General features: G+C 51.9%; 18 non-coding genes across 18 annotated transcripts; all 18 read right to left on the reverse strand.

The window, feature by feature from the left end:
- Positions 1-1,151: 1,151 nt before the first annotated feature.
- Positions 1,152-1,270, reverse strand: LOC142653950 (5S ribosomal RNA). The gene has a single exon (XR_012848786.1). It is a non-coding gene; the product is annotated as a 5S ribosomal RNA (ribosomal RNA).
- A 569-nt stretch (positions 1,271-1,839) lies between these two features.
- On the reverse strand, positions 1,840-1,959 carry LOC142655051 (5S ribosomal RNA). The gene has a single exon (XR_012849376.1). It is a non-coding gene; the product is annotated as a 5S ribosomal RNA (ribosomal RNA).
- Positions 1,960-2,840: 881 nt separating this feature from the next.
- On the reverse strand, positions 2,841-2,959 carry LOC142653962 (5S ribosomal RNA). The gene has a single exon (XR_012848797.1). It is a non-coding gene; the product is annotated as a 5S ribosomal RNA (ribosomal RNA).
- Positions 2,960-4,137: 1,178 nt separating this feature from the next.
- Positions 4,138-4,256, reverse strand: LOC142653973 (5S ribosomal RNA). Its single transcript, XR_012848806.1, has one exon. It is a non-coding gene; the product is annotated as a 5S ribosomal RNA (ribosomal RNA).
- Positions 4,257-4,825: 569 nt separating this feature from the next.
- LOC142655053 (5S ribosomal RNA) lies at positions 4,826-4,945 on the reverse strand. Its single transcript, XR_012849378.1, has one exon. It is a non-coding gene; the product is annotated as a 5S ribosomal RNA (ribosomal RNA).
- Positions 4,946-5,826: 881 nt separating this feature from the next.
- Positions 5,827-5,945, reverse strand: LOC142653169 (5S ribosomal RNA). The gene has a single exon (XR_012848109.1). It is a non-coding gene; the product is annotated as a 5S ribosomal RNA (ribosomal RNA).
- Positions 5,946-7,123: 1,178 nt separating this feature from the next.
- LOC142654856 (5S ribosomal RNA) lies at positions 7,124-7,242 on the reverse strand. The gene has a single exon (XR_012849190.1). It is a non-coding gene; the product is annotated as a 5S ribosomal RNA (ribosomal RNA).
- Positions 7,243-7,811: 569 nt separating this feature from the next.
- LOC142655054 (5S ribosomal RNA) lies at positions 7,812-7,931 on the reverse strand. Its single transcript, XR_012849379.1, has one exon. It is a non-coding gene; the product is annotated as a 5S ribosomal RNA (ribosomal RNA).
- Positions 7,932-8,812: 881 nt separating this feature from the next.
- On the reverse strand, positions 8,813-8,931 carry LOC142654203 (5S ribosomal RNA). The gene has a single exon (XR_012848926.1). It is a non-coding gene; the product is annotated as a 5S ribosomal RNA (ribosomal RNA).
- A 1,178-nt stretch (positions 8,932-10,109) lies between these two features.
- Positions 10,110-10,228, reverse strand: LOC142653985 (5S ribosomal RNA). Its single transcript, XR_012848815.1, has one exon. It is a non-coding gene; the product is annotated as a 5S ribosomal RNA (ribosomal RNA).
- Positions 10,229-10,797: 569 nt separating this feature from the next.
- LOC142655055 (5S ribosomal RNA) lies at positions 10,798-10,917 on the reverse strand. The gene has a single exon (XR_012849380.1). It is a non-coding gene; the product is annotated as a 5S ribosomal RNA (ribosomal RNA).
- Positions 10,918-11,798: 881 nt separating this feature from the next.
- Positions 11,799-11,917, reverse strand: LOC142653996 (5S ribosomal RNA). The gene has a single exon (XR_012848821.1). It is a non-coding gene; the product is annotated as a 5S ribosomal RNA (ribosomal RNA).
- A 1,178-nt stretch (positions 11,918-13,095) lies between these two features.
- On the reverse strand, positions 13,096-13,214 carry LOC142654008 (5S ribosomal RNA). Its single transcript, XR_012848825.1, has one exon. It is a non-coding gene; the product is annotated as a 5S ribosomal RNA (ribosomal RNA).
- Positions 13,215-13,783: 569 nt separating this feature from the next.
- On the reverse strand, positions 13,784-13,903 carry LOC142655056 (5S ribosomal RNA). The gene has a single exon (XR_012849381.1). It is a non-coding gene; the product is annotated as a 5S ribosomal RNA (ribosomal RNA).
- Positions 13,904-14,784: 881 nt separating this feature from the next.
- LOC142654020 (5S ribosomal RNA) lies at positions 14,785-14,903 on the reverse strand. The gene has a single exon (XR_012848831.1). It is a non-coding gene; the product is annotated as a 5S ribosomal RNA (ribosomal RNA).
- A 1,165-nt stretch (positions 14,904-16,068) lies between these two features.
- On the reverse strand, positions 16,069-16,187 carry LOC142654032 (5S ribosomal RNA). The gene has a single exon (XR_012848837.1). It is a non-coding gene; the product is annotated as a 5S ribosomal RNA (ribosomal RNA).
- Positions 16,188-16,756: 569 nt separating this feature from the next.
- On the reverse strand, positions 16,757-16,876 carry LOC142655057 (5S ribosomal RNA). Its single transcript, XR_012849382.1, has one exon. It is a non-coding gene; the product is annotated as a 5S ribosomal RNA (ribosomal RNA).
- An 881-nt stretch (positions 16,877-17,757) lies between these two features.
- LOC142654044 (5S ribosomal RNA) lies at positions 17,758-17,876 on the reverse strand. Its single transcript, XR_012848843.1, has one exon. It is a non-coding gene; the product is annotated as a 5S ribosomal RNA (ribosomal RNA).
- Between the last annotated feature and the right edge of the window lie 77 nt (positions 17,877-17,953).

Genomic DNA, 17,953 nt, shown 5'->3' on the forward strand with positions numbered 1-17,953 from the left:
TCTACTTCACAGCACGCCTCTTTCCAGGGCTCAACACTAGCCCGTTTCCATCTTCTTCACTTTTATATCCCTTAAAGTGAAGCTAAACCTGAAAAATAAAATACATTTTAAAAAAACATTCAAAACAAAAAACAAATAGATGTATGACTACACTTGTAAAAAGGTCCCCTAGAAATGAGTCTGCTGCAGAAACAAGCAGTTTGCCTGAAATCTAGCAGACCAAGAGGGAGTCCTTTCCTTCCTCTCAGCCTCCTCCATGTGCGGCTGGCGACCTGCTGCTATGAGCAGTGTGCACCAGCATGGCCTCACTGCTGAGACGTTCTTTTTGGGCCAAGGGGGCGGGGCTTAGTCTCCATTCACTCCAATGGAGTGTGTAAGCTGGCCAATGCTGAAGGACCTGAAACAGGGCAGCTCCAAGGCAACGATTGCACCTGCAATTGGTGACTTTTATATGTTTGCTGTTTTCTTTTACTTTACCTTGGGCTACTGTGGGCGGCTACTGTGGGCGGCTACATACTTGTTTGCAGCGTTTTGTCTTGCAACTGTGGAAAAACATATATATTCTGCCCTTTTGACACAAACGCAGCAAAAAGCCAGAGAAAATGCACCTCGTGAACGTACCCTTGCATTGTGCAAGTTACCCAGCTTTGCCAGGCTCCTGAAAGGCAAATCGGCCCAGTTGTGCCACAATTTGGGGGGATTGATGTGAGTAGAAATGGCTTTTAGCAGATCGCTATTACAGCTTGGCGTGGCACGTTAGCCAGCTGCTTTCCCAGGACTCTGAAGGCAAATGTGCCCAGCTATGCTGCAGTGTGGAGGATTGATCACTGGCAAACTAGGCAGGGCTCTTCACGCCCCAGCTTTCCCAGGCTCAGGACTTGCAAATGGGACTAATTATGCTGCCATATGAGAGGTGGGCATTTATCAGTGCATGACTAGGCAGGTCAGTCATTTTGCATTTTGGGAAAGCTGGGTAGCAACCTCTGGGCCCAAATGTGATGGATGAAATATTGGTTGTATAAAAAGCAAGAATTGAAAAGGGCAAGTGAGAGAAAGCAAATGAAAAGCGGTAAGTGTGCGGCTAAAAAAGTCAATGGGAAAAAGACATTGAGGACAGCGACCATTGCTTGTTGCAGCGAGGAAAAGCAAAAAGCCTACAGCACCTGGTATTCCCAGGCGGTCTCCCATCCAAGTACTAACCAGGCCTGACCCTGCTTAGCTTCCGAGATCAGACGAGATCGGGCGCATTCAGGGTGGTGTGGCCGTAGGCGGAGACAGGCCTCTCATTCACTGCTCTTCTACTTTCCAGTCTGGCTCTTGCCAGTGCTGAACACTGGGCCTATTTCTTCTATCCTTTGGCTTGATTTTTCGCTCGATTAACTGTCAGCAGCGTGGCACACCTAGGCGGCACACCTGGCCAGCCCCATGGCACCCACATGCCAAAGTCTCCTGCCTGTCGTTTTTCAAGGCCAAAGCAGGAAGTCAGCCCCTTTCCTCCTTCCTCACACTCGAGTCACCTAGTGGGCTGCATGCGCTGACCAACTGAAAGGGTCAGTTGCACAAACTTCTCTGCAGAGAGAGAAATTACTTCTGTTGGCCGACCGTCGGCTCAAGCCATCCCCTGGGCATCTGCTGAAAGCCTGGTCTCTTTTAACTCTATCATTTACATGTGTCAGGCTACAGGGGCAGTGAGGCCTTTTAGCGGGGGCACGCAGCTAGATAGTAGGCCGGTGCGGTCGCCTAGTGGTATGGCCGTTGGCAGCCACTGGGCCCAGAGCCGGAGATCCTGGAAGGATGGAAATGACAAAAACAGGAAGATACAGCCGAGAAAAAAAATACAGTCTACAGCACCCGGTATTCCCAGGAGGTCTCCCATCCAAGTACTGTCCGAGCCCGACCCCGCTTTGCTTCCGAGATCGGACGAGATCGGGCGTATTCAGGGTGGTGTGGCCGGTAGACGCAGCTGACCTCTTCTCCACCACCCTCATTTGTTCAAAGCCCAGTCAGCCTGGCCCTGGCCGGCACGTGGCCAAATTGGTGCGTGCACCAAAGACTCGCCAGCAGGTAACGCTCACCTGCGGCACAGTGGCAGACGCCATTAGGAGCTCAGGGTGCGCACACATGAGCCCTCCATCCCTTTGACGAGCGTCGGTTGCCATTGCCAGCCGGGCATGGAAAAACGCAGCACGCCTAGAAACTTTCAGTCCATGGATACCGGCATAGCACCACTCCGGCCCAACAGGGGGCGGCTGTTTCCGAAGGACCAATGCGACGACCGCAAGGGCTGGCAGGGGGAATACAGCCGACAGGTGTTGTTGACTAATGAAACAGCTGCCACAGCAGTGCTGAGCAGCGGGTGTCTTTTAAAAAGCCTCAGTGCAGGCTTTTCGACAGGCTAACAATGGAATGAGGGTGTGAAAGAGAGAGCAAGCTCGGCCAGGAAGGTGGGATGGAGCCAGGTGTACGGGAAACAATTAGGGAAGGAGGTGAGCTGGTGGTGGTGAGTGATTGGAAGCGGCTTTCAGCGCGCTTCCCTTTCCTACGCTGCGTTGTCTGCAAACGTGTGCTGCTTTCGTGACGATGTCAGTCAGCCTGCAGGTTAACACTGAGTGCCCCCAGTCCTGCAAGGGGCGCTGTTACTATTGAAATTCAGCCTTGTATTAAAAGCAGTAATGCTGGTGGTGGCCACCATGCTGATAAGGAGGACAGGGATTTTGCGAGCATTCAAAAGCGCAAAAGAGAAAGCTCAGGAAAAGAAGCAAGTGTGCAGTTGAAAAAGTCAATGGGAAAAAGGCATTGAGGACAGCGACCATTGCTTGTTGCAGTGAGGAAAAGCAAAAAGCCTACAGCACCTGGTATTCCCAGGCGGTCTCCCATCCAAGTACTAACCAGGCCTGACCCTGCTTAGCTTCCGAGATCAGACGAGATCGGGCGCATTCAGGGTGGTGTGGCCGTAGGCAGAGACAGGCCTCTCACTCACTGCTCTTCTACTTCACAGCACGCCTCTTTCCAGGGCTCAACACTAGCCCCTTTCCATTTTCTTCACTTTTATATCCCTTAAAGTGAAGCTAAACCTGAAAAATAAAATACATTTTAAAAAAACATTCAAAACAAAAAACAAATAGATGTATGACTACACTTGTAAAAAGGTCCCCTAGAAATGAGTCTGCTGCAGAAACAAGCAGTTTGCCTGAAATCTAGCAGACCAAGAGGGAGTCCTTTCCTTCCTCTCAGCCTCCTCCATGTGCGGCTGGAGACCTGCTGCTATGAGCAGTGTGCACCAGCATGGCCTCACTGCTGAGACGTTCTTTTTGGGCCAAGGGGGCGGGGCTTAGTCTCCATTCACTCCAATGGAGTGTGTAAGCTGGCCAATGCTGAAGGACCTGAAACAGGGCAGCTCCAAGGCAACGATTGCACCTGCAATTGGTGACTTTTATATGTTTGCTGTTTTCTTTTACTTTACCTTGGGCTACTGTGGGCGGCTACTGTGGGCGGCTACATACTTGTTTGCAGCGTTTTGTCTTGCAACTGTGGAAAAACATATATATTCTGCCCTTTTGACACAAACGCAGCAAAAAGCCAGAGAAAATGCACCTCGTGAACGTACCCTTGCATTGTGCAAGTTACCCAGCTTTGCCAGGCTCCTGAAAGGCAAATCGGCCCAGTTGTGCCACAATTTGGGGGGATTGATGTGAGTAGAAATGGCTTTTAGCAGATCGCTATTACAGCTTGGCGTGGCACGTTAGCCAGCTGCTTTCCCAGGACTCTGAAGGCAAATGTGCCCAGCTATGCTGCAGTGTGGAGGATTGATCACTGGCAAACTAGGCAGGGCTCTTCACGCCCCAGCTTTCCCAGGCTCAGGACTTGCAAATGGGACTAATTATGCTGCCATATGAGAGGTGGGCATTTATCAGTGCATGACTAGGCAGGTCAGTCATTTTGCATTTTGGGAAAGCTGGGTAGCAACCTCTGGGCCCAAATGTGATGGATGAAATATTGGTTGTATAAAAAGCAAGAATTGAAAAGGGCAAGTGAGAGAAAGCAAATGAAAAGCGGTAAGTGTGCGGCTAAAAAAGTCAATGGGAAAAAGACATTGAGGACAGCGACCATTGCTTGTTGCAGCGAGGAAAAGCAAAAAGCCTACAGCACCTGGTATTCCCAGGCGGTCTCCCATCCAAGTACTAACCAGGCCTGACCCTGCTTAGCTTCCGAGATCAGACGAGATCGGGCGCATTCAGGGTGGTGTGGCCGTAGGCAGAGACAGGCCTCTCATTCACTGCTCTTCTACTTTCCAGTCTGGCTCTTGCCAGTGCTGAACACTGGGCCTATTTCTTCTATCCTTTGGCTTGATTTTTCGCTCGATTAACTGTCAGCAGCGTGGCACACCTAGGCGGCACACCTGGCCAGCCCCATGGCACCCACATGCCAAAGTCTCCTGCCTGTCGTTTTTCAAGGCCAAAGCAGGAAGTCAGCCCCTTTCCTCCTTCCTCACACTCGAGTCACCTAGTGGGCTGCATGCGCTGACCAACTGAAAGGGTCAGTTGCACAAACTTCTCTGCAGAGAGAGAAATTACTTCTGTTGGCCGACCGTCGGCTCAAGCCATCCCCTGGGCATCTGCTGAAAGCCTGGTCTCTTTTAACTCTATCATTTACATGTGTCAGGCTACAGGGGCAGTGAGGCCTTTTAGCTGGGGCACGCAGCTAGATAGTAGGCCGGTGCGGTCGCCTAGTGGTATGGCCGTTGGCAGCCACTGGGCCCAGAGCCGGAGATCCTGGAAGGATGGAAATGACAAAAACAGGAAGATACAGCCGAGAAAAAAAATACAGTCTACAGCACCCGGTATTCCCAGGAGGTCTCCCATCCAAGTACTGTCCGAGCCCGACCCCGCTTTGCTTCCGAGATCGGACGAGATCGGGCGTATTCAGGGTGGTGTGGCCGGTAGACGCAGCTGACCTCTTCTCCACCACCCTCATTTGTTCAAAGCCCAGTCAGCCTGGCCCTGGCCGGCACGTGGCCAAATTGGTGCGTGCACCAAAGACTCGCCAGCAGGTAACGCTCACCTGCGGCACAGTGGCAGACGCCATTAGGAGCTCAGGGTGCGCACACATGAGCCCTCCATTCCTTTGACGAGCGTCGGTTGCCATTGCCAGCCGGGCATGGAAAAACGCAGCACGCCTAGAAACTTTCAGTCCATGGATACCGGCATAGCACCACTCCGGCCCAACAGGGGGCGGCTGTTTCCGAAGGACCAATGCGACGACCGCAAGGGCTGGCAGGGGGAATACAGCCGACAGGTGTTGTTGACTAATGAAACAGCTGCCACAGCAGTGCTGAGCAGCGGGTGTCTTTTAAAAAGCCTCAGTGCAGGCTTTTCGACAGGCTAACAATGGAATGAGGGTGTGAAAGAGAGAGCAAGCTCGGCCAGGAAGGTGGGATGGAGCCAGGTGTACGGGAAACAATTAGGGAAGGAGGTGAGCTGGTGGTGGTGAGTGATTGGAAGCGGCTTTCAGCGCGCTTCCCTTTCCTACGCTGCGTTGTCTGCAAACGTGTGCTGCTTTCGTGACGATGTCAGTCAGCCTGCAGGTTAACACTGAGTGCCCCCAGTCCTGCAAGGGGCGCTGTTACTATTGAAATTCAGCCTTGTATTAAAAGCAGTAATGCTGGTGGTGGCCACCATGCTGATAAGGAGGACAGGGATTTTGCGAGCATTCAAAAGCGCAAAAGAGAAAGCTCAGGAAAAGAAGCAAGTGTGCAGTTGAAAAAGTCAATGGGAAAAAGGCATTGAGGACAGCGACCATTGCTTGTTGCAGTGAGGAAAAGCAAAAAGCCTACAGCACCTGGTATTCCCAGGTGGTCTCCCATCCAAGTACTAACCAGGCCTGACCCTGCTTAGCTTCCGAGATCAGACGAGATCGGGCGCATTCAGGGTGGTGTGGCCGTAGGCAGAGACAGGCCTCTCACTCACTGCTCTTCTACTTCACAGCACGCCTCTTTCCAGGGCTCAACACTAGCCCCTTTCCATTTTCTTCACTTTTATATCCCTTAAAGTGAAGCTAAACCTGAAAAATAAAATACATTTTAAAAAAACATTCAAAACAAAAAACAAATAGATGTATGACTACACTTGTAAAAAGGTCCCCTAGAAATGAGTCTGCTGCAGAAACAAGCAGTTTGCCTGAAATCTAGCAGACCAAGAGGGAGTCCTTTCCTTCCTCTCAGCCTCCTCCATGTGCGGCTGGAGACCTGCTGCTATGAGCAGTGTGCACCAGCATGGCCTCACTGCTGAGACGTTCTTTTTGGGCCAAGGGGGCGGGGCTTAGTCTCCATTCACTCCAATGGAGTGTGTAAGCTGGCCAATGCTGAAGGACCTGAAACAGGGCAGCTCCAAGGCAACGATTGCACCTGCAATTGGTGACTTTTATATGTTTGCTGTTTTCTTTTACTTTACCTTGGGCTACTGTGGGCGGCTACTGTGGGCGGCTACATACTTGTTTGCAGCGTTTTGTCTTGCAACTGTGGAAAAACATATATATTCTGCCCTTTTGACACAAACGCAGCAAAAAGCCAGAGAAAATGCACCTCGTGAACGTACCCTTGCATTGTGCAAGTTACCCAGCTTTGCCAGGCTCCTGAAAGGCAAATCGGCCCAGTTGTGCCACAATTTGGGGGGATTGATGTGAGTAGAAATGGCTTTTAGCAGATCGCTATTACAGCTTGGCGTGGCACGTTAGCCAGCTGCTTTCCCAGGACTCTGAAGGCAAATGTGCCCAGCTATGCTGCAGTGTGGAGGATTGATCACTGGCAAACTAGGCAGGGCTCTTCACGCCCCAGCTTTCCCAGGCTCAGGACTTGCAAATGGGACTAATTATGCTGCCATATGAGAGGTGGGCATTTATCAGTGCATGACTAGGCAGGTCAGTCATTTTGCATTTTGGGAAAGCTGGGTAGCAACCTCTGGGCCCAAATGTGATGGATGAAATATTGGTTGTATAAAAAGCAAGAATTGAAAAGGGCAAGTGAGAGAAAGCAAATGAAAAGCGGTAAGTGTGCGGCTAAAAAAGTCAATGGGAAAAAGACATTGAGGACAGCGACCATTGCTTGTTGCAGCGAGGAAAAGCAAAAAGCCTACAGCACCTGGTATTCCCAGGCGGTCTCCCATCCAAGTACTAACCAGGCCTGACCCTGCTTAGCTTCCAAGATCAGACGAGATCGGGCGCATTCAGGGTGGTGTGGCCGTAGGCGGAGACAGGCCTCTCATTCACTGCTCTTCTACTTTCCAGTCTGGCTCTTGCCAGTGCTGAACACTGGGCCTATTTCTTCTATCCTTTGGCTTGATTTTTCGCTCGATTAACTGTCAGCAGCGTGGCACACCTAGGCGGCACACCTGGCCAGCCCCATGGCACCCACATGCCAAAGTCTCCTGCCTGTCGTTTTTCAAGGCCAAAGCAGGAAGTCAGCCCCTTTCCTCCTTCCTCACACTCGAGTCACCTAGTGGGCTGCATGCGCTGACCAACTGAAAGGGTCAGTTGCACAAACTTCTCTGCAGAGAGAGAAATTACTTCTGTTGGCCGACCGTCGGCTCAAGCCATCCCCTGGGCATCTGCTGAAAGCCTGGTCTCTTTTAACTCTATCATTTACATGTGTCAGGCTACAGGGGCAGTGAGGCCTTTTAGCTGGGGCACGCAGCTAGATAGTAGGCCGGTGCGGTCGCCTAGTGGTATGGCCGTTGGCAGCCACTGGGCCCAGAGCCGGAGATCCTGGAAGGATGGAAATGACAAAAACAGGAAGATACAGCCGAGAAAAAAAATACAGTCTACAGCACCCGGTATTCCCAGGAGGTCTCCCATCCAAGTACTGTCCGAGCCCGACCCCGCTTTGCTTCCGAGATCGGACGAGATCGGGCGTATTCAGGGTGGTGTGGCCGGTAGACGCAGCTGACCTCTTCTCCACCACCCTCATTTGTTCAAAGCCCAGTCAGCCTGGCCCTGGCCGGCACGTGGCCAAATTGGTGCGTGCACCAAAGACTCGCCAGCAGGTAACGCTCACCTGCGGCACAGTGGCAGACGCCATTAGGAGCTCAGGGTGCGCACACATGAGCCCTCCATCCCTTTGACGAGCGTCGGTTGCCATTGCCAGCCGGGCATGGAAAAACGCAGCACGCCTAGAAACTTTCAGTCCATGGATACCGGCATAGCACCACTCCGGCCCAACAGGGGGCGGCTGTTTCCGAAGGACCAATGCGACGACCGCAAGGGCTGGCAGGGGGAATACAGCCGACAGGTGTTGTTGACTAATGAAACAGCTGCCACAGCAGTGCTGAGCAGCGGGTGTCTTTTAAAAAGCCTCAGTGCAGGCTTTTCGACAGGCTAACAATGGAATGAGGGTGTGAAAGAGAGAGCAAGCTCGGCCAGGAAGGTGGGATGGAGCCAGGTGTACGGGAAACAATTAGGGAAGGAGGTGAGCTGGTGGTGGTGAATGATTGGAAGCGGCTTTCAGCGCGCTTCCCTTTCCTACGCTGCGTTGTCTGCAAACGTGTGCTGCATTCGTGACGCTGTCAGTCAGCCTGCAGGTTAACACTGAGTGCCCCCAGTCCTGCAAGGGGCGCTGTTACTATTGAAATTCAGCCTCGTATTAAAAGCAGTAATGCTGGTGGTGGCCACCATGCTGATAAGGAGGACAGGGATTTTGCGAGCATTCAAAAGCGCAAAAGAGAAAGCTCAGGAAAAGAAGCAAGTGTGCAGTTGAAAAAGTCAATGGGAAAAAGGCATTGAGGACAGCGACAATTGCTTGTTGCAGTGAGGAAAAGCAAAAAGCCTACAGCACCTGGTATTCCCAGGCGGTCTCCCATCCAAGTACTAACCAGGCCTGACCCTGCTTAGCTTCCGAGATCAGACGAGATCGGGCGCATTCAGGGTGGTGTGGCCATAGGCAGAGACAGGCCTCTCACTCACTGCTCTTCTACTTCACAGCACGCCTCTTTCCAGGGCTCAACACTAGCCCGTTTCCATCTTCTTCACTTTTATATCCCTTAAAGTGAAGCTAAACCTGAAAAATAAAATACATTTAAAAAAAACATTCAAAACAAAAAACAAATAGATGTATGACTACACTTGTAAAAAGGTCCCCTAGAAATGAGTCTGCTGCAGAAACAAGCAGTTTGCCTGAAATCTAGCAGACCAAGAGGGAGTCCTTTCCTTCCTCTCAGCCTCCTCCATGTGCGGCTGGAGACCTGCTGCTATGAGCAGTGTGCACCAGCATGGCCTCACTGCTGAGATGTTCTTTTTGGGCCAAGGGGGCGGGGCTTAGTCTCCATTCACTCCAATGGAGTGTGTAAGCTGGCCAATGCTGAAGGACCTGAAACAGGGCAGCTCCAAGGCAACGATTGCACCTGCAATTGGTGACTTTTATATGTTTGCTGTTTTCTTTTACTTTACCTTGGGCTACTGTGGGCGGCTACTGTGGGCGGCTACATACTTGTTTGCAGCGTTTTGTCTTGCAACTGTGGAAAAACATATATATTCTGCCCTTTTGACACAAACGCAGCAAAAAGCCAGAGAAAATGCACCTCGTGAACGTACCCTTGCATTGTGCAAGTTACCCAGCTTTGCCAGGCTCCTGAAAGGCAAATCGGCCCAGTTGTGCCACAATTTGGGGGGATTGATGTGAGTAGAAATGGCTTTTAGCAGATCGCTATTACAGCTTGGCGTGGCACGTTAGCCAGCTGCTTTCCCAGGACTCTGAAGGCAAATGTGCCCAGCTATGCTGCAGTGTGGAGGATTGATCACTGGCAAACTAGGCAGGGCTCTTCACGCCCCAGCTTTCCCAGGCTCAGGACTTGCAAATGGGACTAATTATGCTGCCATATGAGAGGTGGGCATTTATCAGTGCATGACTAGGCAGGTCAGTCATTTTGCATTTTGGGAAAGCTGGGTAGCAACCTCTGGGCCCAAATGTGATGGATGAAATATTGGTTGTATAAAAAGCAAGAATTGAAAAGGGCAAGTGAGAGAAAGCAAATGAAAAGCGGTAAGTGTGCGGCTAAAAAAGTCAATGGGAAAAAGACATTGAGGACAGCGACCATTGCTTGTTGCAGCGAGGAAAAGCAAAAAGCCTACAGCACCTGGTATTCCCAGGCGGTCTCCCATCCAAGTACTAACCAGGCCTGACCCTGCTTAGCTTCCGAGATCAGACGAGATCGGGCGCATTCAGGGTGGTGTGGCCGTAGGCGGAGACAGGCCTCTCATTCACTGCTCTTCTACTTTCCAGTCTGGCTCTTGCCAGTGCTGAACACTGGGCCTATTTCTTCTATCCTTTGGCTTGATTTTTCGCTCGATTAACTGTCAGCAGCGTGGCACACCTAGGCGGCACACCTGGCCAGCCCCATGGCACCCACATGCCAAAGTCTCCTGCCTGTCGTTTTTCAAGGCCAAAGCAGGAAGTCAGCCCCTTTCCTCCTTCCTCACACTCGAGTCACCTAGTGGGCTGCATGCGCTGACCAACTGAAAGGGTCAGTTGCACAAACTTCTCTGCAGAGAGAGAAATTACTTCTGTTGGCCGACCGTCGGCTCAAGCCATCCCCTGGGCATCTGCTGAAAGCCTGGTCTCTTTTAACTCTATCATTTACATGTGTCAGGCTACAGGGGCAGTGAGGCCTTTTAGCTGGGGCACGCAGCTAGATAGTAGGCCGGTGCGGTCGCCTAGTGGTATGGCCGTTGGCAGCCACTGGGCCCAGAGCCGGAGATCCTGGAAGGATGGAAATGACAAAAACAGGAAGATACAGCCGAGAAAAAAAATACAGTCTACAGCACCCGGTATTCCCAGGAGGTCTCCCATCCAAGTACTGTCCGAGCCCGACCCCGCTTTGCTTCCGAGATCGGACGAGATCGGGCGTATTCAGGGTGGTGTGGCCGGTAGACGCAGCTGACCTCTTCTCCACCACCCTCATTTGTTCAAAGCCCAGTCAGCCTGGCCCTGGCCGGCACGTGGCCAAATTGGTGCGTGCACCAAAGACTCGCCAGCAGGTAACGCTCACCTGCGGCACAGTGGCAGACGCCATTAGGAGCTCAGGGTGCGCACACATGAGCCCTCCATCCCTTTGACGAGCGTCGGTTGCCATTGCCAGCCGGGCATGGAAAAACGCAGCACGCCTAGAAACTTTCAGTCCATGGATACCGGCATAGCACCACTCCGGCCCAACAGGGGGCGGCTGTTTCCGAAGGACCAATGCGACGACCGCAAGGGCTGGCAGGGGGAATACAGCCGACAGGTGTTGTTGACTAATGAAACAGCTGCCACAGCAGTGCTGAGCAGCGGGTGTCTTTTAAAAAGCCTCAGTGCAGGCTTTTCGACAGGCTAACAATGGAATGAGGGTGTGAAAGAGAGAGCAAGCTCGGCCAGGAAGGTGGGATGGAGCCAGGTGTACGGGAAACAATTAGGGAAGGAGGTGAGCTGGTGGTGGTGAGTGATTGGAAGCGGCTTTCAGCGCGCTTCCCTTTCCTACGCTGCGTTGTCTGCAAACGTGTGCTGCTTTCGTGACGATGTCAGTCAGCCTGCAGGTTAACACTGAGTGCCCCCAGTCCTGCAAGGGGCGCTGTTACTATTGAAATTCAGCCTTGTATTAAAAGCAGTAATGCTGGTGGTGGCCACCATGCTGATAAGGAGGACAGGGATTTTGCGAGCATTCAAAAGCGCAAAAGAGAAAGCTCAGGAAAAGAAGCAAGTGTGCAGTTGAAAAAGTCAATGGGAAAAAGGCATTGAGGACAGCGACCATTGCTTGTTGCAGTGAGGAAAAGCAAAAAGCCTACAGCACCTGGTATTCCCAGGCGGTCTCCCATCCAAGTACTAACCAGGCCTGACCCTGCTTAGCTTCCGAGATCAGACGAGATCGGGCGCATTCAGGGTGGTGTGGCCGTAGGCAGAGACAGGCCTCTCACTCACTGCTCTTCTACTTCACAGCACGCCTCTTTCCAGGGCTCAACACTAGCCCCTTTCCATTTTCTTCACTTTTATATCCCTTAAAGTGAAGCTAAACCTGAAAAATAAAATACATTTTAAAAAAACATTCAAAACAAAAAACAAATAGATGTATGACTACACTTGTAAAAAGGTCCCCTAGAAATGAGTCTGCTGCAGAAACAAGCAGTTTGCCTGAAATCTAGCAGACCAAGAGGGAGTCCTTTCCTTCCTCTCAGCCTCCTCCATGTGCGGCTGGAGACCTGCTGCTATGAGCAGTGTGCACCAGCATGGCCTCACTGCTGAGACGTTCTTTTTGGGCCAAGGGGGCGGGGCTTAGTCTCCATTCACTCCAATGGAGTGTGTAAGCTGGCCAATGCTGAAGGACCTGAAACAGGGCAGCTCCAAGGCAACGATTGCACCTGCAATTGGTGACTTTTATATGTTTGCTGTTTTCTTTTACTTTACCTTGGGCTACTGTGGGCGGCTACTGTGGGCGGCTACATACTTGTTTGCAGCGTTTTGTCTTGCAACTGTGGAAAAACATATATATTCTGCCCTTTTGACACAAACGCAGCAAAAAGCCAGAGAAAATGCACCTCGTGAACGTACCCTTGCATTGTGCAAGTTACCCAGCTTTGCCAGGCTCCTGAAAGGCAAATCGGCCCAGTTGTGCCACAATTTGGGGGGATTGATGTGAGTAGAAATGGCTTTTAGCAGATCGCTATTACAGCTTGGCGTGGCACGTTAGCCAGCTGCTTTCCCAGGACTCTGAAGGCAAATGTGCCCAGCTATGCTGCAGTGTGGAGGATTGATCACTGGCAAACTAGGCAGGGCTCTTCACGCCCCAGCTTTCCCAGGCTCAGGACTTGCAAATGGGACTAATTATGCTGCCATATGAGAGGTGGGCATTTATCAGTGCATGACTAGGCAGGTCAGTCATTTTGCATTTTGGGAAAGCTGGGTAGCAACCTCTGGGCCCAAATGTGATGGATGAAATATTGGTTGTATAAAAAGCAAGAATTGAAAAGGGCAAGTGAGAGAAAGCAAATGAAAAGCGGTAAGTGTGCGGCTAAAAAAGTCAATGGGAAAAAGACATTGAGGACAGCGACCATTGCTTGTTGCAGCGAGGAAAAGCAAAAAGCCTACAGCACCTGGTATTCCCAGGCGGTCTCCCATCCAAGTACTAACCAGGCCTGACCCTGCTTAGCTTCCGAGATCAGACGAGATCGGGCGCATTCAGGGTGGTGTGGCCGTAGGCGGAGACAGGCCTCTCATTCACTGCTCTTCTACTTTCCAGTCTGGCTCTTGCCAGTGCTGAACACTGGGCCTATTTCTTCTATCCTTTGGCTTGATTTTTCGCTCGATTAACTGTCAGCAGCGTGGCACACCTAGGCGGCACACCTGGCCAGCCCCATGGCACCCACATGCCAAAGTCTCCTGCCTGTCGTTTTTCAAGGCCAAAGCAGGAAGTCAGCCCCTTTCCTCCTTCCTCACACTCGAGTCACCTAGTGGGCTGCATGCGCTGACCAACTGAAAGGGTCAGTTGCACAAACTTCTCTGCAGAGAGAGAAATTACTTCTGTTGGCCGACCGTCGGCTCAAGCCATCCCCTGGGCATCTGCTGAAAGCCTGGTCTCTTTTAACTCTATCATTTACATGTGTCAGGCTACAGGGGCAGTGAGGCCTTTTAGCTGGGGCACGCAGCTAGATAGCAGGCCGGTGCGGTCGCCTAGTGGTATGGCCGTTGGCAGCCACTGGGCCCAGAGCCGGAGATCCTGGAAGGATGGAAATGACAAAAACAGGAAGATACAGCCGAGAAAAAAAATACAGTCTACAGCACCCGGTATTCCCAGGAGGTCTCCCATCCAAGTACTGTCCGAGCCCGACCCCGCTTTGCTTCCGAGATCGGACGAGATCGGGCGTATTCAGGGTGGTGTGGCCGGTAGACGCAGCTGACCTCTTCTCCACCACCCTCATTTGTTCAAAGCCCAGTCAGCCTGGCCCTGGCCGGCACGTGGCCAAATTGGTGCGTGCACCAAAGACTCGCCAGCAGGTAACGCTCACCTGCGGCACAGTGGCAGACGCCATTAGGAGCTCAGGGTGCGCACACATGAGCCCTCCATCCCTTTGACGAGCGTCGGTTGCCATTGCCAGCCGGGCATGGAAAAACGCAGCACGCCTAGAAACTTTCAGTCCATGGATACCGGCATAGCACCACTCCGGCCCAACAGGGGGCGGCTGTTTCCGAAGGACCAATGCGACGACCGCAAGGGCTGGCAGGGGGAATACAGCCGACAGGTGTTGTTGACTAATGAAACAGCTGCCACAGCAGTGCTGAGCAGCGGGTGTCTTTTAAAAAGCCTCAGTGCAGGCTTTTCGACAGGCTAACAATGGAATGAGGGTGTGAAAGAGAGAGCAAGCTCGGCCAGGAAGGTGGGATGGAGCCAGGTGTACGGGAAACAATTAGGGAAGGAGGTGAGCTGGTGGTGGTGAGTGATTGGAAGCGGCTTTCAGCGCGCTTCCCTTTCCTACGCTGCGTTGTCTGCAAACGTGTGCTGCATTCGTGACGCTGTCAGTCAGCCTGCAGGTTAACACTGAGTGCCCCCAGTCCTGCAAGGGGCGCTGTTACTATTGAAATTCAGCCTCGTATTAAAAGCAGTAATGCTGGTGGTGGCCACCATGCTGATAAGGAGGACAGGGATTTTGCGAGCATTCAAAAGCGCAAAAGAGAAAGCTCAGGAAAAGAAGCAAGTGTGCAGTTGAAAAAGTCAATGGGAAAAAGGCATTGAGGACAGCGACCATTGCTTGTTGCAGTGAGGAAAAGCAAAAAGCCTACAGCACCTGGTATTCCCAGGCGGTCTCCCATCCAAGTACTAACCAGGCCTGACCCTGCTTAGCTTCCGAGATCAGACGAGATCGGGCGCATTCAGGGTGGTGTGGCCGTAGGCAGAGACAGTCCTCTCACTCACTGCTCTTCTACTTCACAGCACGCCTCTTTCCAGGGCTCAACACTAGCCCCTTTCCATTTTCTTCACTTTTATATCCCTTAAAGTGAAGCTAAACCTGAAAAATAAAATACATTTTAAAAAAACATTCAAAACAAAAAACAAATAGATGTATGACTACACTTGTAAAAAGGTCCCCTAGAAATGAGTCTGCTGCAGAAACAAGCAGTTTGCCTGAAATCTAGCAGACCAAGAGGGAGTCCTTTCCTTCCTCTCAGCCTCCTCCATGTGCGGCTGGAGACCTGCTGCTATGAGCAGTGTGCACCAGCATGGCCTCACTGCTGAGACGTTCTTTTTGGGCCAAGGGGGCGGGGCTTAGTCTCCATTCACTCCAATGGAGTGTGTAAGCTGGCCAATGCTGAAGGACCTGAAACAGGGCAGCTCCAAGGCAACAATTGCACCTGCAATGGGTGACTTTTATATGTTTGCTGTTTTCTTTTACTTTACCTTGGGCTACTGTGGGCGGCTACATACTTGTTTGCAGCGTTTTGTCTTGCAACTGTGGAAAAACATATATATTCTGCCCTTTTGACACAAACGCAGCAAAAAGCCAGAGAAAATGCACCTCGTGAACGTACCCTTGCATTGTGCAAGTTACCCAGCTTTGCCAGGCTCCTGAAAGGCAAATCGGCCCAGTTGTGCCACAATTTGGGGGGATTGATGTGAGTAGAAATGGCTTTTAGCAGATCGCTATTACAGCTTGGCGTGGCACGTTAGCCAGCTGCTTTCCCAGGACTCTGAAGGCAAATGTGCCCAGCTATGCTGCAGTGTGGAGGATTGATCACTGGCAAACTAGGCAGGGCTCTTCACGCCCCAGCTTTCCCAGGCTCAGGACTTGCAAATGGGACTAATTATGCTGCCATATGAGAGGTGGGCATTTATCAGTGCATGACTAGGCAGGTCAGTCATTTTGCATTTTGGGAAAGCTGGGTAGCAACCTCTGGGCCCAAATGTGATGGATGAAATATTGGTTGTATAAAAAGCAAGAATTAAAAAGGGCAAGTGAGAGAAAGCAAATGAAAAGCGGTAAGTGTGCGGCTAAAAAAGTCAATGGGAAAAAGACATTGAGGACAGCGACCATTGCTTGTTGCAGCGAGGAAAAGCAAAAAGCCTACAGCACCTGGTATTCCCAGGCGGTCTCCCATCCAAGTACTAACCAGGCCTGACCCTGCTTAGCTTCCGAGATCAGACGAGATCGGGCGCATTCAGGGTGGTGTGGCCGTAGGCGGAGACAGGCCTCTCATTCACTGCTCTTCTACTTTCCAGTCTGGCTCTTGCCAGTGCTGAACACTGGGCCTATTTCTTCTATCCTTTGGCTTGATTTTTCGCTCGATTAACTGTCAGCAGCGTGGCACACCTAGGCGGCACACCTGGCCAGCCCCATGGCACCCACATGCCAAAGTCTCCTGCCTGTCGTTTTTCAAGGCCAAAGCAGGAAGTCAGCCCCTTTCCTCCTTCCTCACACTCGAGTCACCTAGTGGGCTGCATGCGCTGACCAACTGAAAGGGTCAGTTGCACAAACTTCTCTGCAGAGAGAGAAATTACTTCTGTTGGCCGACCGTCGGCTCAAGCCATCCCCTGGGCATCTGCTGAAAGCCTGGTCTCTTTTAACTCTATCATTTACATGTGTCAGGCTACAGGGGCAGTGAGGCCTTTTAGCTGGGGCACGCAGCTAGATAGTAGGCCGGTGCGGTCGCCTAGTGGTATGGCCGTTGGCAGCCACTGGGCCCAGAGCCGGAGATCCTGGACGGATGGAAATGACAAAAACAGGAAGATACAGCCGAGAAAAAAAATACAGTCTACAGCACCCGGTATTCCCAGGAGGTCTCCCATCCAAGTACTGTCCGAGCCCGACCCCGCTTTGCTTCCGAGATCGGACGAGATCGGGCGTATTCAGGGTGGTGTGGCCGGTAGACGCAGCTGACCTCTTCTCCACCACCCTCATTTGTTCAAAGCCCAGTCAGCCTGGCCCTGGCCGGCACGTGGCCAAATTGGTGCGTGCACCAAAGACTCGCCAGCAGGTAACGCTCACCTGCGGCACAGTGGCAGACGCCATTAGGAGCTCAGGGTGCGCACACATGAGCCCTCCATCCCTTTGACGAGCGTCGGTTGCCATTGCCAGCCGGGCATGGAAAAACGCAGCACGCCTAGAAACTTTCAGTCCATGGATACCGGCATAGCACCACTCCGGCCCAACAGGGGGCGGCTGTTTCCGAAGGACCAATGCGACGACCGCAAGGGCTGGCAGGGGGAATACAGCCGACAGGTGTTGTTGACTAATGAAACAGCTGCCACAGCAGTGCTGAGCAGCGGGTGTCTTTTAAAAAGCCTCAGTGCAGGCTTTTCGACAGGCTAACAATGGAATGAGGGTGTGAAAGAGAGAGCAAGCTCGGCCAGGAAGGTGGGATGGAGCCAGGTGTACGGGAAACAATTAGGGAAGGAGGTGAGCTGGTGGTGGTGAGTGATTGGAAGCGGCTTTCAGCGCGCTTCCCTTTCCTACGCTGCGTTGTCTGCAAACGTGTGCTGCTTTCGTGACGATGTCAGTCAGCCTGCAGGTTAACACTGAGTGCCCCCAGTCCTGCAAGGGGCGCTGTTACTATTGAAATTCAGCCTTGTATTAAAAGCAGTAATGCTGGTGGTGGCCACCATGCTGATAAGGAGGACAGGGATTTTGCGAGCATTCAAAAGCGCAAAAGAGAAAGCTCAGGAAAAGAAGCAAGTGTGCAGTTGAAAAAGTCAATGGGAAAAAGGCATTGAGGACAGCGACCATTGCTTGTTGCAGTGAGGAAAAGCAAAAAGCCTACAGCACCTGGTATTCCCAGGCGGTCTCCCATCCAAGTACTAACCAGGCCTGACCCTGCTTAGCTTCCGAGATCAGACGAGATCGGGCGCATTCAGGGTGGTGTGGCCGTAGGCAGAGACAGGCCTCTCACTCACTGCTCTTCTACTTCACAGCACGCCTCTTTCCAGGGCTCAACACTAGCCCCTTTCCA

This window comes from Rhinoderma darwinii, chromosome 5 (assembly GCF_050947455.1).
Source record: "Rhinoderma darwinii isolate aRhiDar2 chromosome 5, aRhiDar2.hap1, whole genome shotgun sequence".
In the NCBI taxonomy this organism is placed as follows: Eukaryota; Metazoa; Chordata; class Amphibia; order Anura; family Rhinodermatidae; genus Rhinoderma; species Rhinoderma darwinii.